We start from the raw sequence: 13,354 nt of genomic DNA on the forward strand, positions 1-13,354 counted from the left end.
TCCAGCTCGAAGTAATTGTCACACCTGAGGATGGGAGGGGATGAAGGGTGTGAATTTGGAGTTGTTCAGTGGAACAACAAAGTTCTATATGTTGCAGACTCACTAGGATTTAGAATTTACGAACACTTCAAAAAGGGATCTTCAGAGAACTAAGGAATGAGAATCACAAAAGTAGTCCCTTGGGACTTACCAAACAGGGATTTTTTTTTTATCCTCCTAAATCTCTTCTCTGTGACATTGCCCAGATTTTAGTGGGGAGGTTTGGCATAGGTTTTTTTTCCTGGAAAATTCCCTGTGACATCAAGGAATGATCTAAGGAAACCAAGAAATGTGAGATTTTTTTTTAATTTTATTGAATCACTGTGAGATAGTTACAAGCTTTCATATTTGTATTACAATCACATAATTATCAAACACCCATCCCTCCACTAGTGCACATTCCCACCACCAATATCCCCCTTTCCTCACCCTCCCCCTGCCTCCATGGCAGACAACATTCCCCATACTCTCTCTCTACTTCGGGGCATTATGGCTTGCAACACAGACACTGAGAGGTCATCATGTTTGATCCATTATCTACTTTCAGCATACATCTCCCATCCCAACTGATTCCTCCAACCATCATTTTCTTAGTGATCCCTTCTCTATTCCATCTGCCTTCTCCCCTCCACTCATGGAGCAGTCTTCCAGCTATGAGACAATCCTCCTGGCCCTTGTATCTACTGTCCTTTGGTGTCAGCCTCATGTGATGTTATTCTATACTGAAATGTGAGAATTTCTTTAAACAGACTCCTGAAAAGGTATTTCCTAATTGCTACCAGAATCAAATTGTTCATAATGGTAGTTCTCCTTGATTTGGTACCTGTCCTTTCGTAGTTCCTTCCTCTTCCATTCTCCCAGAGTATTAAGACACTTACTAAAGCAGTATCCACAGACAAATCCTGATTTTTGCCTCTTTTTTTTGAGAGGGGCGTTGGAGGAGGGCATAGCCAGTAGTACTCAGAACTTATACTTGGTTCTGTGCTGGGGATGACACCTGGGAACCAGATGAGGTAGTAGGAATTGAACAAGGGTTATCTGCATGTAAATCAAACACCTTAACCCCAGTATTGTCTCTCTGGCTCTCCTCTTTTACCTTTTAGCCTCGAATAGATTGTGTCTTCTTCCTGGAGCACAGGCCTAGCCCTGTCATCAACTTCCACAACCTTTACCAATGTCCCTGCCTTCCAAGTAGAAGAAGGTAGCTCTTGTATCTGTTGCAATCTTTGACATCTCTGTTACACTATTTCTTATATAACATAATACAATTTTTGTTTTTGGCTTCTCCTGAAAGAATTGAGATGCTTAAGGACAGATTCCCTAGCATATTTAAGGCCTTTTCTTTGTCCACAAGAGTGCAATTATTAAATATTTGTTGAGTGAATCCAACTTCAGGAAATACTCAAGTAAAACTAACATGATTAATTAATAAATCCACAGGTTAATTTTTGTTTAACAGGAGATTTTCTGATAAAGACATCCTTTTGTTTACTTTGTGAACCTCTGAAAAGACAGAGCATATAGTGAAAAACACTGAACTTGAGATTAGAAAGTCTGAATCCCCAGTCCACTCCATTTATATATCATATGTCAGTAGGTAAATCTTGGTTTGTCTTTTGGGAAACAATTCCTATCATGCTTATGAGATCCAGGGGGCCAGAGCGATAGCACAGCAGGTAGGGCATTTGCCTTGCACGTGGCCAACCCGGGTTCGATCCCCGGCATCCCATATGGTCCCCCGAGCACCACCAGGAGTAATTCCTGAGTGCAAAGCCAGGAGTAACCCCTGAGCATCACTGGGTGTGACCCAAAAAGCAAAAAAAAAAAAATGAGATCCAGTGACACAATAGACTTGAAAAATAAACTATAGAGATGTACAATATTAAAATTTATTATAATGAATTACTGAAAGGGAGCTCAAGAGTATAGATATCAAAAGTGTTGAGAACGTCTTGTTACAAGTTATGAGTTTTGCATTTCAGTGAGAGCATCCTGCTTCCATCAATATTCTGTTCTGAGACACTACACTGGACAATATAAAGCAAATGCCTCCATTGTTAGCAGTTCTGTTTAAAGCTGTGCCAATAGAGGATGCTAGAGAGATCTGGCAAGCTGAGAAAATACTTGATCCTTCCGGATATTGGCTGCCTGTACTTCCCAGTGCTACCTGAGCCTGTCTTCTCCACCCTGGAAACAGTCATTCCATCCAGTTGCTCAATCTCTAATGTAGTAAGATTTTTTCCTTGACAGGTTTCTTGAAAACTGTGACTTTCAATGAAATAACATATTTCAAAAACAATTTTTCCAGAGACTAATTAATATAGAGAAGAATTAAGTTCTTCTCTATAGAGAAGTGTGACCAGAAAGCACATTTCTGGTCACAAAAGTGTCGTGCAACTTCTATTAAAGACTCAATGTTTCTAATCCATTTTGCTACTCGGGGCATAAGACAGGAATCAACCCTAACTTGGGGTCCTTACCCCCTTCCATCATGAGCTCAGCATGCCCACATACACACCGAAGCTGAAACCACTAAAACACAGCAGTGATGAAATGACATTGAACAAATTGCTGTAACCTGAGAATGTGCTAGACTGAAAGAACCCCCTCATGGTACCCCCTTGGAAACACTAACACCAGCTGCTGGCATTCTTTCTAGGCACCACAGAACTCCTTCTTCAGACTCAGAGCCTTCAGCACCTGCCGAGTGACACCCCCTGCTGTAGAGCCCAGGGCACCTCCTTTAGATATTTCTGCATTTTAATAATTCCTACTTCTTTGTTCTCCCAAAGCTAGAAGTAAGACCTGCTTCCCAAGAGTGTTTCCTCCTATTCTCATTCTTGTTATTGTAGGTCTTTAACACCTTGTTAGTCATTCTTCATATAAAAATCTCTCTTAAAAATAGCTGGTATGCTTTCTGTCTTCCAACTGTATGTGAACCAATGCACTGACTGAATAAGAAGGGGTAGGTTTGGAGAAGAGAAGAAATATGAAGAGAATTCTCATATGAAAGAGCTCAGGAATCTCTGTCCTTGAAACAGGTAAAAGTTTTATTGCAGCTCCTCCTCTGCAGTACAGTCTAGTCGTGAGGTGAGAGACAGCCCTCACCAACACATTGAGGCAATCCCAGGAGACAACTTAAGTTAGACACTCACAACTAAGCCACACTTCTATCTCTGACCCACAGAGATACAGTAATAAATGTCTCTTGGTTAGAACCATTAAGTTTTTAATTATTCTGGGAGAAGGGAGCCACACCCAGTATTTCTCAGAGCTCACTTCTGGCTCTGTACATAGAGATCACTCTTGGGGATTCCCAGGGGTTCTGGAGGATTGAATCTGGGTCAGCCATTTGCCATGCAAGTTCTTTACCTGTTGTACTATCTCTCCAGCCTCTGAACCACTAAGTTTTGGGTAATATTTATTAACATCAATGTCCCCTGTTTCCCTCCTGTCCACTGCCTCTAAGCCAGCACTTTTATTCTATTTTCTTCTCTCTCTCTCTCTCTCTCTCTCTCTCTCTCTCTCTCTCTCTCTTTCTCCCCTCTCTCTTCTTTTCATATTATAGTTTAACCCAGTAGTAATACTACTTCTGTGAATATGCCCTGATGGCCCAGAAATACCATGTTTGCTTCTGTTGTAGCACTATTCACAATAGCCAGAATCTATAAACAACATGAGTATTTGAGAACAAATGACTGAATAAACAAATTGTGGTATGTCTACACAATGGAATACTATAAGCTGTTAAGAAAAAAAGTCACGAAATTTGCTTATAAACGGATGGACAAGAAGGATATCATGCTGAGTGAAATGAGTCAAAAGAAGAGGGACAAATAATGTAGTTGAAGGCCATGTGGGAGAAGGGAGTTGCGGGCTGAATGAGGGCTAGAGACTGAGCACAGTGGCCACTCAACACCTTTATTGCAAACCACAATAGCTAATTAGAGGGAGAGAACAGAAGGGAATGCCCTGCCACAGTGACAGGGTGGGGTGGGGGGAGATGGGATTGGGGAGGATGGGAGGGATGCTGGGTTTACTGGTGGTGGAGTATGGGCACTGGTGAAGGGATGGGTTCCCGAACTTTGTATGGGGGAAGCATAAGCACAGATGTGTATAAATCCGTAACTGTACCCTCATGGTGATTCATTAATTAAAAATAAATAAATTTATTTAAAAAAAAGAAGAGGGACAAGATACAGAATGACTGCATGACTGTATTCCTTTGTGGGATATAACGGAAAATAGTTCTAAAGAAACATGGATCCTATGCCAGTCTGAGCCATTCAGGACACCCCAGAGGAGGGTGGATGAACCCCAGAACCCATGCAAACAGAACCCTAGCAGTCAAAAATTTCTACACTCCACAGTCCCCGCCATGGTCATGACCAGACTTTATTGCTTGTGATTAGCCTCATCCAGAAATTAATCTGTTAAAGGTCTTCCATATGCTGGCTTAGTAATTACAATCTCCAGGTGCTCATGGAACCAGGTATGGGCTTCCTCCTCCCCCATCTCCCTGTCCTTCTGGAAGCCTTGGCAGTCACAGCCATGAACTGCCTCTGGCACACAAAATAAGCTGATTAACTAGCCAATCCAGAGACTCACAAATAAATTTTGAAAGAGATCAACAAGTTGCAGAGATGCTTCCAGACCCCATGCCAGGCTTAGTCATCTGGGGCACCCTTAGTCAATCACCCAGTCAAAAATTTTACTCCAGCTGTATAATTCCATTGAAAAATTTTGAACTTGTGCAGGATTGTCTCAAACTCTACATCACTGATAAAAACAGAAGTAGCACACCACATCGCATGGGATGTAAAGTTGAAGTCAACTAATCTTGATTGATGATATAAACACACAAAGCTTTACCTGTAACAACAGATTAGTAATCTCTTATGCAAGGGCTTAATGGTTCCATGGTGAGATGCAACAATCTTCACACACTTTCTTCAAATGAAACATTTCTGATCGTTTTTAGTAAATTATTTATAACAAGCAATGTAAAATAAATTATTCAGGGCCTGCTTTAAGGGCAAATTTGAAAAGTGGTTGGGTAATTCAAAATAATGGTGGTGGAAAGGCGCAATGGTGGTGAGATTCATCTTGAAATATTGAATGTAGCAATGATCATGAACAAATAGTTTATAAAATTTAAAAAAAAAGAAACATTTTGTTCTTATTTACCTACGGGTAAATTTACCTACAGAAACACGTGGCTCAAACTACCCTGGGGTAGTTATGAGAAGTATTTTTAACTAGGGTGTCATTTTAAAGAAGCTTAAAGAGATTTGAAAGGTAGTTCAAAGGACCCAACCTATGCTTTCCATGTAGGAGGCCTGGTTCAATCCCTGCCATTGTATGGTATCCTGAGTACTAACTGTAGGGGAGTGATACTAAGTACTAAACAGAGTAGCCCCTGAGCACTGATGGATGAAGCTTCTAAAATAATACTAATAATTACTAGTACAACTGGATAAAGAAACTGTGGTACATCTACACAATGGAATACTATGCAGCTCTTAGGAAAAATGAAGTGAGAAAACTTGTTTATAAATGGATGTTCCCAGCTGGGGCCACTGCCGCCACCAACACTGGGTCCCAGAGGGCACAGTGCCCCCAGCGGGTCAACCTGGACTTTCTGGGTGAAACCATCAGCAGCCGGATGGTGCCCTCGGGATTCCTGACACCCCAAAGCTGTTGCTATGCTTCCAACCTGACTCCAACAACTCAGGACCAAGTTTTTCGAAAATGAAACAGCTAAAATTTAGGTATGTGAAAGCCATGTCCACAAACCATCACTGGCTCTGCCATACAAGCTCATTTATTGGCCTTGCTCCTGAGACTCATAAGTAAATCTCAAAAGAGACCAAAAAGACACAGCAAATCTTCTTGAACCTGTGCGTGGCTGAATCAACAGGGACATATTGGAGAGAGGTTGGTTAGCTTAGTATTCGCCCAGAGTCTCTCACAGTCTCTTGCTCCCGCAATCCAAAATTGCCACCATGCCCCTGACTGGACTTCACTTTCTTAGGAAAGAATTCACCAAGATATTAATCTGCTGAAAATTTGGGTTTGTGGGTGTTGTGACCAAAATCTCCAAGCTTTCTCAGAGTCAGGAAGGGCTACCTTACCCACTTCCCTGTACTCCTGAAAGTCTGCTGAAAATTTGGGTTTGTGGGTTTTGTGACCAAATCTCCAAGCTTTCTCAGAGTCAGGAAGGGCTACCTCCCCCACCTCCCTGTACTCCTGAAAGTCCAGGTAGTCACATCCACACCCCAAAGCTGCCGCCCAGTTAAAAAAAGCTACTCCAGCTGTGCCTTTCTAATAAAAATACTCCCCGAACAAACATGACCTCTTAGTACCCATATTGCAAACCATAATACGCAAAAGGAGAGAGACAGAGAGAGAGAGAGAGAGAGAGAGAGAGAGAGAGAGAGAGAGAGAGAGAGAGAGAGAGAGAGGGAGAGAGACAGAGAAGAGAAGTGCCTACCATTGAGGCAGGCTGGTGGGGCTTGGGGAGGGTGGTGGGAGAAAATCTGTGGACACTGTTGGTGGTGGGAAGTGTATACTGGTGGAGTGTATACTGGTGTATACTGGTGAACACTGTATGACTGAGACCAAATCATGAGCAGCTTTGTAATGGTCTATCTCACCATGATTCAATTAAAAAGAAAAGAAATAAAGAAAGAAAGAAAGAAAAAGAAAGAATCATTGAGTAAAACAAGAGAGAGAGAGAGAGAGAGAGAGAGAGATTTATACAAAGACACTGCACATGAGAGGCAACCCTCTCCTAGCTCACAGCATCTTCAGGAAGGCAAAGGGTGAGCTTGGAAATATGAGTAAACTTGATAATCAAAAGCGATCTCTATAGCATGTTGCTGCTGACCATTTTATCAATGGCCCTGAGCTACCATACCAACATCTTCTTGGGGAAACTTATTCTTTTTTTTTTTTTTTTTAATTTATTTATTTTTAATTAGAGAATCACCGTGAGGGTACAGTTACAGATTTATACACTTCTGTGCTCACACTTCCCTCATACAAAGTTTGGGAACCCATCCCTTCACCAGTGCCCATTCTCCACCACCCGTAAACCCAGTGTCCCTCCCACCCTCCCCAATCCCATCTCCCCCCCACCCCACCCTGCCACTGTGGCAAGGCATTCCCTTCTGCTTTCTCTCTCTAATTAGCTGTTGTGGTTTGCAACAAAGGTGTTGAGTGGCCGCTGTGCTCAGTCTCTAGCCCTCATTCAGCCCGCAACTCCCTTCCCCCACATGGCCTTCGACTGCAATGTAGTTGGTGATCGCTTCTCTGAGTTGACCTTTCCCCGGAACGTGAGGCCAGCCTCGAAGCCATGGAGTCAACCTCCTGGTACTTATTTCTACAGTTCTTGGGTGTTAGTCTCCCACTCTGTTATTCTATATACCATAGATGAGTGCAATCTTTCTATGTCTGTCTCTCTCTTTCTGACTCATTTCACTCAGCATGAAACTTTTCATGCCCATCCACTTAACTACAAAATTCTTGACCTCCTTTTTTCTAACAGCTGCATAGTATTCCATTGTATAGATGTACCAAAGTTTCCTCAACCAGTCATCCATTCTGGGGCATTCGGGTTTTTTCCAGATTCTGGCTATTGTAAACAGCGCTGCGATGAACATACATGTGCAGATGTTGTTTCGATTGTACTTTTTTGATTCTCTGGGATATATTCCCAGCAGTGGTATTGCTGGGTCAAATGGGAATTCAATATCTAATTTTTTGAGAGTCGTCCAAATTGTTTTCCAGAAGGGCTAAACCAGTTGGCATTCCCACCAGCAGTGAAGAAGGGTCCCTTTCTCCCCACATCCTCTCCAACAGCGGTTGCTTTTGTTCTTTTGGATGTGTGCTAGTCTCTGTGGTGTGAGGTGGTATCTCATGGTTGTTTTGATCTGCATCTCTCTGATGATTAGTGATGTAGAGCACTTTTTCATGTGCCTTTTGGCCATTCGTATTTCTTCCTTGGTAAAGTTTCTGTTCATTTCTTTGCCCCATTTTTTGATGGGGTTGGATGTTTTCTTCTTGTAGAGCTCAACCAGTGCTTTATATACCATTGATATCAACCCCTTATCTGATGGGTATTGTGTAAATATCCTTTCCCATTCTGTGGATAGTCTTTGTATTCTGGTCACTGTATCTCTTGCGGTGCAGAAGCTTTTTAGTTTAATGTAGTCCCATTTGTTGATCTCTGTTTTTACTAGATTGCTTAGTTCCATGTCACCTTTGAAGATACCCTTATCTTCAATATCGTGGAGGGTTTCGCCGACCTTGTCTTCAATGTACCTTATGGTTTGTGGTCTAATGTTGAGGTCTTTAATCCATTTTGATCTGACTTTTGTGCATGGTGTCAGGTCAAGGTCTAAACCCATTTTTTTGCATGTGGTTGTCCAGTTGTGCCAGCACCATTTGTTAAAGAGGCTTTCCTTGCTCCACTTCACTTCTCTTGCTCCCTTATCAAAGATTAGATGGTCATACATTTGGGGTTGTGTGTAGGGATATTCCACCCTGTTCCATTGGTCTGCGGCTCTGCCTTTGTTCCAGTACCATGCTGTTTTAATTGTTACTGCTTTGTAGTAAAGTTTGAGGTTGGGGATGGTGATGCCTCCCATCATCTTTTTCCCAAGAATTGTTTTAGCTATCCTTGGACGTTTGTTATTCCATATGAATTTTAGGATTGCTTGATCCATTTCTTTGAAGAATGTCATGGGTATATTTATAGGGATCGCATTGAATCTGTATAATGCTTTAGGGAGTATTGCCATTTTGACAACATTGATTCTCCCTATCCACGAGCAGGGTATATGTTTCCATTTCCTCATGTCCTCTTTGATTTCATGGAGTAGCGTTATGTAGTTTTCTTTGTAAAGGTCTTTTACTTCCTTGGTTAAGCTGATTCCGAGGTACCTGATTTTCTGGGGCACGATTGTGAATGGGATTGCTTTTTTCATGTCCCTTTCCTCTGCCTCATTGTTTGCATATATGAAGGCCATGGATTTTTGGGTATTGATTTTGTAGCCTGCAACTTTACTGTATAAGTCTATTGTTTCTAAGAGTTTCTTAGTAGAGGTTTTAGGCTTCTCTAGATATAGTATCATGTCGTCTGCAAATAGTGAGAGTTTGATTTCTTCCCTTCCTATCTGGATGCCCTTAATCTCTTTTTCTTGTCTAATAGCTATCGCAAGTACTTCCAGTACTATATTGAAGAGGAGTGGTGAGAGTGGGCATCCTTGTCTTGTGCCTGATCTCAGAGGAAAGGCCCTTAGTTTTTCCCCGTTGAGGATAATGCTTGCCGTAGGCTTGTGATAGATGGCTTCGACTATCTTGAGGAAAGTTCCTCCAAACCCCATTTTGGCAAGGGTTTTCATCATGAAAGGATGTTGGATCTTGTCAAATGCTTTCTCTGCATCTATTGATATGATCATATGGTTTTTATCTTTCCTTTTGTTGATATGCTGGATTATGTTGATTGATTTCCGAATGTTAAACCATCCTTGCATCCCTGGGATGAATCCCACTTGGTCGTGGTGTATGATCTTTTTGATGAGTTGTTGGATCCTATTTGCTAGTATTTTGTTGAGGATCTTCGCATCGGTGTTCATCAGGGAAATTGGTCTGTAATTTTCTTTCTTAGTGGTGTCTTTGTTTGCTTTTGGTATTAGGGAGATATGTGCTTCATAGAAACTGTTTGGGAGAGTTCCTGTTTTTTCAATTTCCTGGAAAAGTTTGAGGAAAACAGGCAATAGGTCTTCTTTAAATGTTTGGAAGAATTCGCCAGTGAAACCATCTGGGCCTGGGCTTTTGTTTTTGGGGAGGTTTTTGATTACCGTTTCAATTTCCTTAACATTGATGGGTCTATTCAGGTATTCCAGGTCTTCTTTCTTCAGTCTTGGGAGATTGTAGGAATCAAGGAATCCATCCATTTCTTTTAGGTTCTCCTTTTTTGTGGCGTAAAGACTTTCAAAGTAGTCTCTAATGATCTTTTGAATCTCACTGGTTTCTGTTATGATGTCCCCCTTTTCATTTCTGATTCGATTTATTAGAGTTTTCTCTCTTTCTTTCTTTGTGAGACTTGCTAGCGGTTTATCAATCTTATTTATTTTCTCAAAGAACCAACTCTTTGTTTCATTGATCTTTCGGATTGTTTTTTTGGTTTCGATGTCATTAATTTCTGCTCTAATTTTTATTATTTCTTTCCTTCGGTCTGGTTTGGGGTCCTTTTTCTGGTCCTTTTCTAGGGTCTTGAGTTGTAAAGTCAAGCTATCTATGTGGGTCCTTTCTTCCTTCCTGAGGAATGCTTGGAGAGCTATAAATTTTCCCCTTAACACGGCTTTAGCTGCGTCCCATAGGTTTTGGTAGCTCGTGTCTTCATTCTCATTTGTTTCTAAGTATCTTTTGATTTCTTCCTTGATTTCCTTCTTGACCCACTCATTGTTCAACATGGAATTGTTTAATTTCCAGGTGTTTGATTTGATTTTCCGTATTTGTGGGTGGTTAGCTTCTATCTTCAGCGCATCGTGGTCTGAAAAGATGGTTGATACAATTTCTATTTTTCCGATTCGATTGAGGTATGTTCTGGGGCCCAGTACATGGTCTATTTTTGAAAATGTTCCATGTGCACTGGAAAAGAATGTGTATTCTTTCTTTTTGGGGTGTAAGGCCCTGTATAGGTCTATTAGGCCTCTCTCTTCAATTTCTTCATTCAGGGTCAGTGTTTCCTTGTTGAGTTTTGTTCTTGTGGATCTATCTAGAGGTGATAAGGCCGTATTGAAGTCTCCGACTACAATTGTGCTGTTAGTGATGTCCTCTTTGAAGTCTGTTAGGAGTTGTTTTAAATATTTAGCCGGTCGTTCGTTAGGAGCATATACGTTTAAGAGTGTGATTTCTTCCTGTTGTACATATCCCTTGATAAACAGAAAATGACCTTCGCTGTCCCTTTTGATCTTTTTCATCCTGAAATCTATGTTGTCGGATACCAGGATGGCCACTCCAGCTTTTTTAAGGGGGTTGTTTGCTTGGAGGATTGTTTTCCATCCTTTGACTTTGAGTCTATGTTTACTCTGTTTGTTCAGGTGTGTTTCTTGCAGGCAACAGAATGTTGGGTTTAATTTCCGGATCCATTTAGCCACTCTGTGTCTCTTGATAGGTGCATTTAGGCCATTGACATTGAGAGAGATTATTGTGATGTGGTTTTGTGTCATCTTTCTGTGGGATTTGTTGTTCTTATGGGGCTCCTCCTTGCCTTACAGTAGCCCCTTTAGACCTTCTTTCAAGATTGGTTTTGAGTCTATGAAGGACCTGAGCTGTTGTTTATCCGAGAAGTAGTGTATGGTTCCTTCGAGTTTGAGTGAGAGTTTAGCCGGATAAAGTATTCTTGGTGAGGCATTCATTTCGTTGAGTTTTTTCACTATGTCCCACCATTGTCTTCGGGCTCGGAGGGTTTCTTCTGACAGATCGGCCGTAAATCTGAGGGGTGCTCCTTTGTATGTGATTTCCCTCTTTGACCTTGCTACTTGTAGAATTGTGTCTCTATCTACAGCATCCGCCATTCTGACTATGATATGCCTTGGAGTCTTTTTATTTGGGTCTCTTTTTGCTGGCACTCTTCGGACTTCTTGTATCTGGACGCCTGCCTTGTCCAGCTCTGGGAATTTCTTAGCGATGATGTCTTTGACTATGTTTTTTTCATTGGGGTTACTTCCCTGTGGTTCTGGTACTCCAATGATTCTTATGTTGTTCCTCTTGAAGTCATCCCCCAGGGCTCTGATTCGCTCTATAGCCATTTTGAGGTCTTTGGCCATGATTTGTTGCTGTCTGTAAGCTTTCTGCAGCTCATCCTCAAGCTCGCTGATTCTGTCTTCGGCTGTAGTCATTCTGCTGTTGAGGGCATCTAGTGAGATTTTTATTTCATCTACCGATTGCTTTATTTGTGAGACTTCGGTTCGAAGGTTTGAAATTTCTGCTCTCATTTCTGCTCTCATTTCTTCCTGTATTTTCTTGGTAGACCGTTCCAGCGCTTGATTCATCTCCTCCCTTAATTTATTGGATGTCTGTTCCATATTTGCTTGGAGTAGGTCGACTCTCCTCCATATTTCCTCTCTGAATTGTTTATCTGAGAGGTCGTAGATGTTGGGAGACTGTTTTGAGGTTTCTAGTATCTTTTCTTCTCCCTCTCTTGGTGGAGGGGATTTTCGCTGTTTCTTCATCTTGTCACGGGAGTGCAGAGTTGGCACCTTGTAGTTCTTTATTCCTCTTCCTTTTTGTGGGAAGAAGGGGCTCCGATTGTGCTAAACTTCCCTTATTCACTGATAGCTTTTATAGTGTCAGCCTAAGCTAATGGGTATTTTGCGTAAATGTTTGAGATCGCAAAAGTGAGTTTTCAAAGGAATACACAGGACAGATTGAGCTGAGGTAGCAAAGAATAACTGCGGCCGCGTTAGCGGCCGCCGCTCCGGAGAGAAGCCACGCCCACTTTTTAGGCCACGCCCCCTGAGATGAGGACACGCCCCTAAGCAGCAGAGTGGGGATTGGTCAGGATCCGACGGCGGCGGCGGACAGGTGCCAGGCAGGGGCTTCAGGAGAAGCCCCGAGCCGCGGCGGGCAGGGGGCGGGGAGGGGACTTCTCCGCGCTGAGGCAGGCTCTCCAAGGGATTGCCTGTTTACCTGCAGGATGGAGATTGGTCAGGATCCGACGGCGGCGGCGGACAGGTGCCAGGCAGGGGCTTCAGGAGAAGCCCCGAGCCGCGGCGGGCAGGGGGCGGGGAGGGGACTTCTCCGCGCTGAGGCAGGCTCTCCAAGGGATTGCCTGTTTACCTGCAGGATGGAGATTGGTCAGGATCCGACGGCGGCGGCGGACAGGTGCCAGGCAGGGGCTTCAGGAGAAGCCCCGAGCCGCGGCGGGCAGGGGGCGGGGAGGGGACTTCTCCGCGCTGAGGCAGGCTCTCCAAGGGATTGCCTGTTTACCTGCAGGATGGAGATTGGTCAGGATCCGACGGCGGCGGCGGACAGGTGCCAGGCAGGGGCTTCAGGAGAAGCCCCGAGCCGCGGCGGGCAGGGGGCGGGGAGGGGACTTCTCCGCGCTGAGGCAGGCTCTCCAAGGGATTGCCTGTTTACCTGCAGGATGGAGATTGGTCAGGATCCGACGGCGGCGGCGGACAGGTGCCAGGCAGGGGCTTCAGGAGAAGCCCCGAGCCGCGGCGGGCAGGGGGCGGGGAGGGGACTTCTCCGCGCTGAGGCAGGCTCTCCAAGGGATTGCCTGTTTACCTGCAGGATGGAG

Source organism: Sorex araneus, chromosome 5, assembly GCF_027595985.1.
Source record: "Sorex araneus isolate mSorAra2 chromosome 5, mSorAra2.pri, whole genome shotgun sequence".
Classification (NCBI taxonomy): Eukaryota; Metazoa; Chordata; class Mammalia; order Eulipotyphla; family Soricidae; genus Sorex; species Sorex araneus.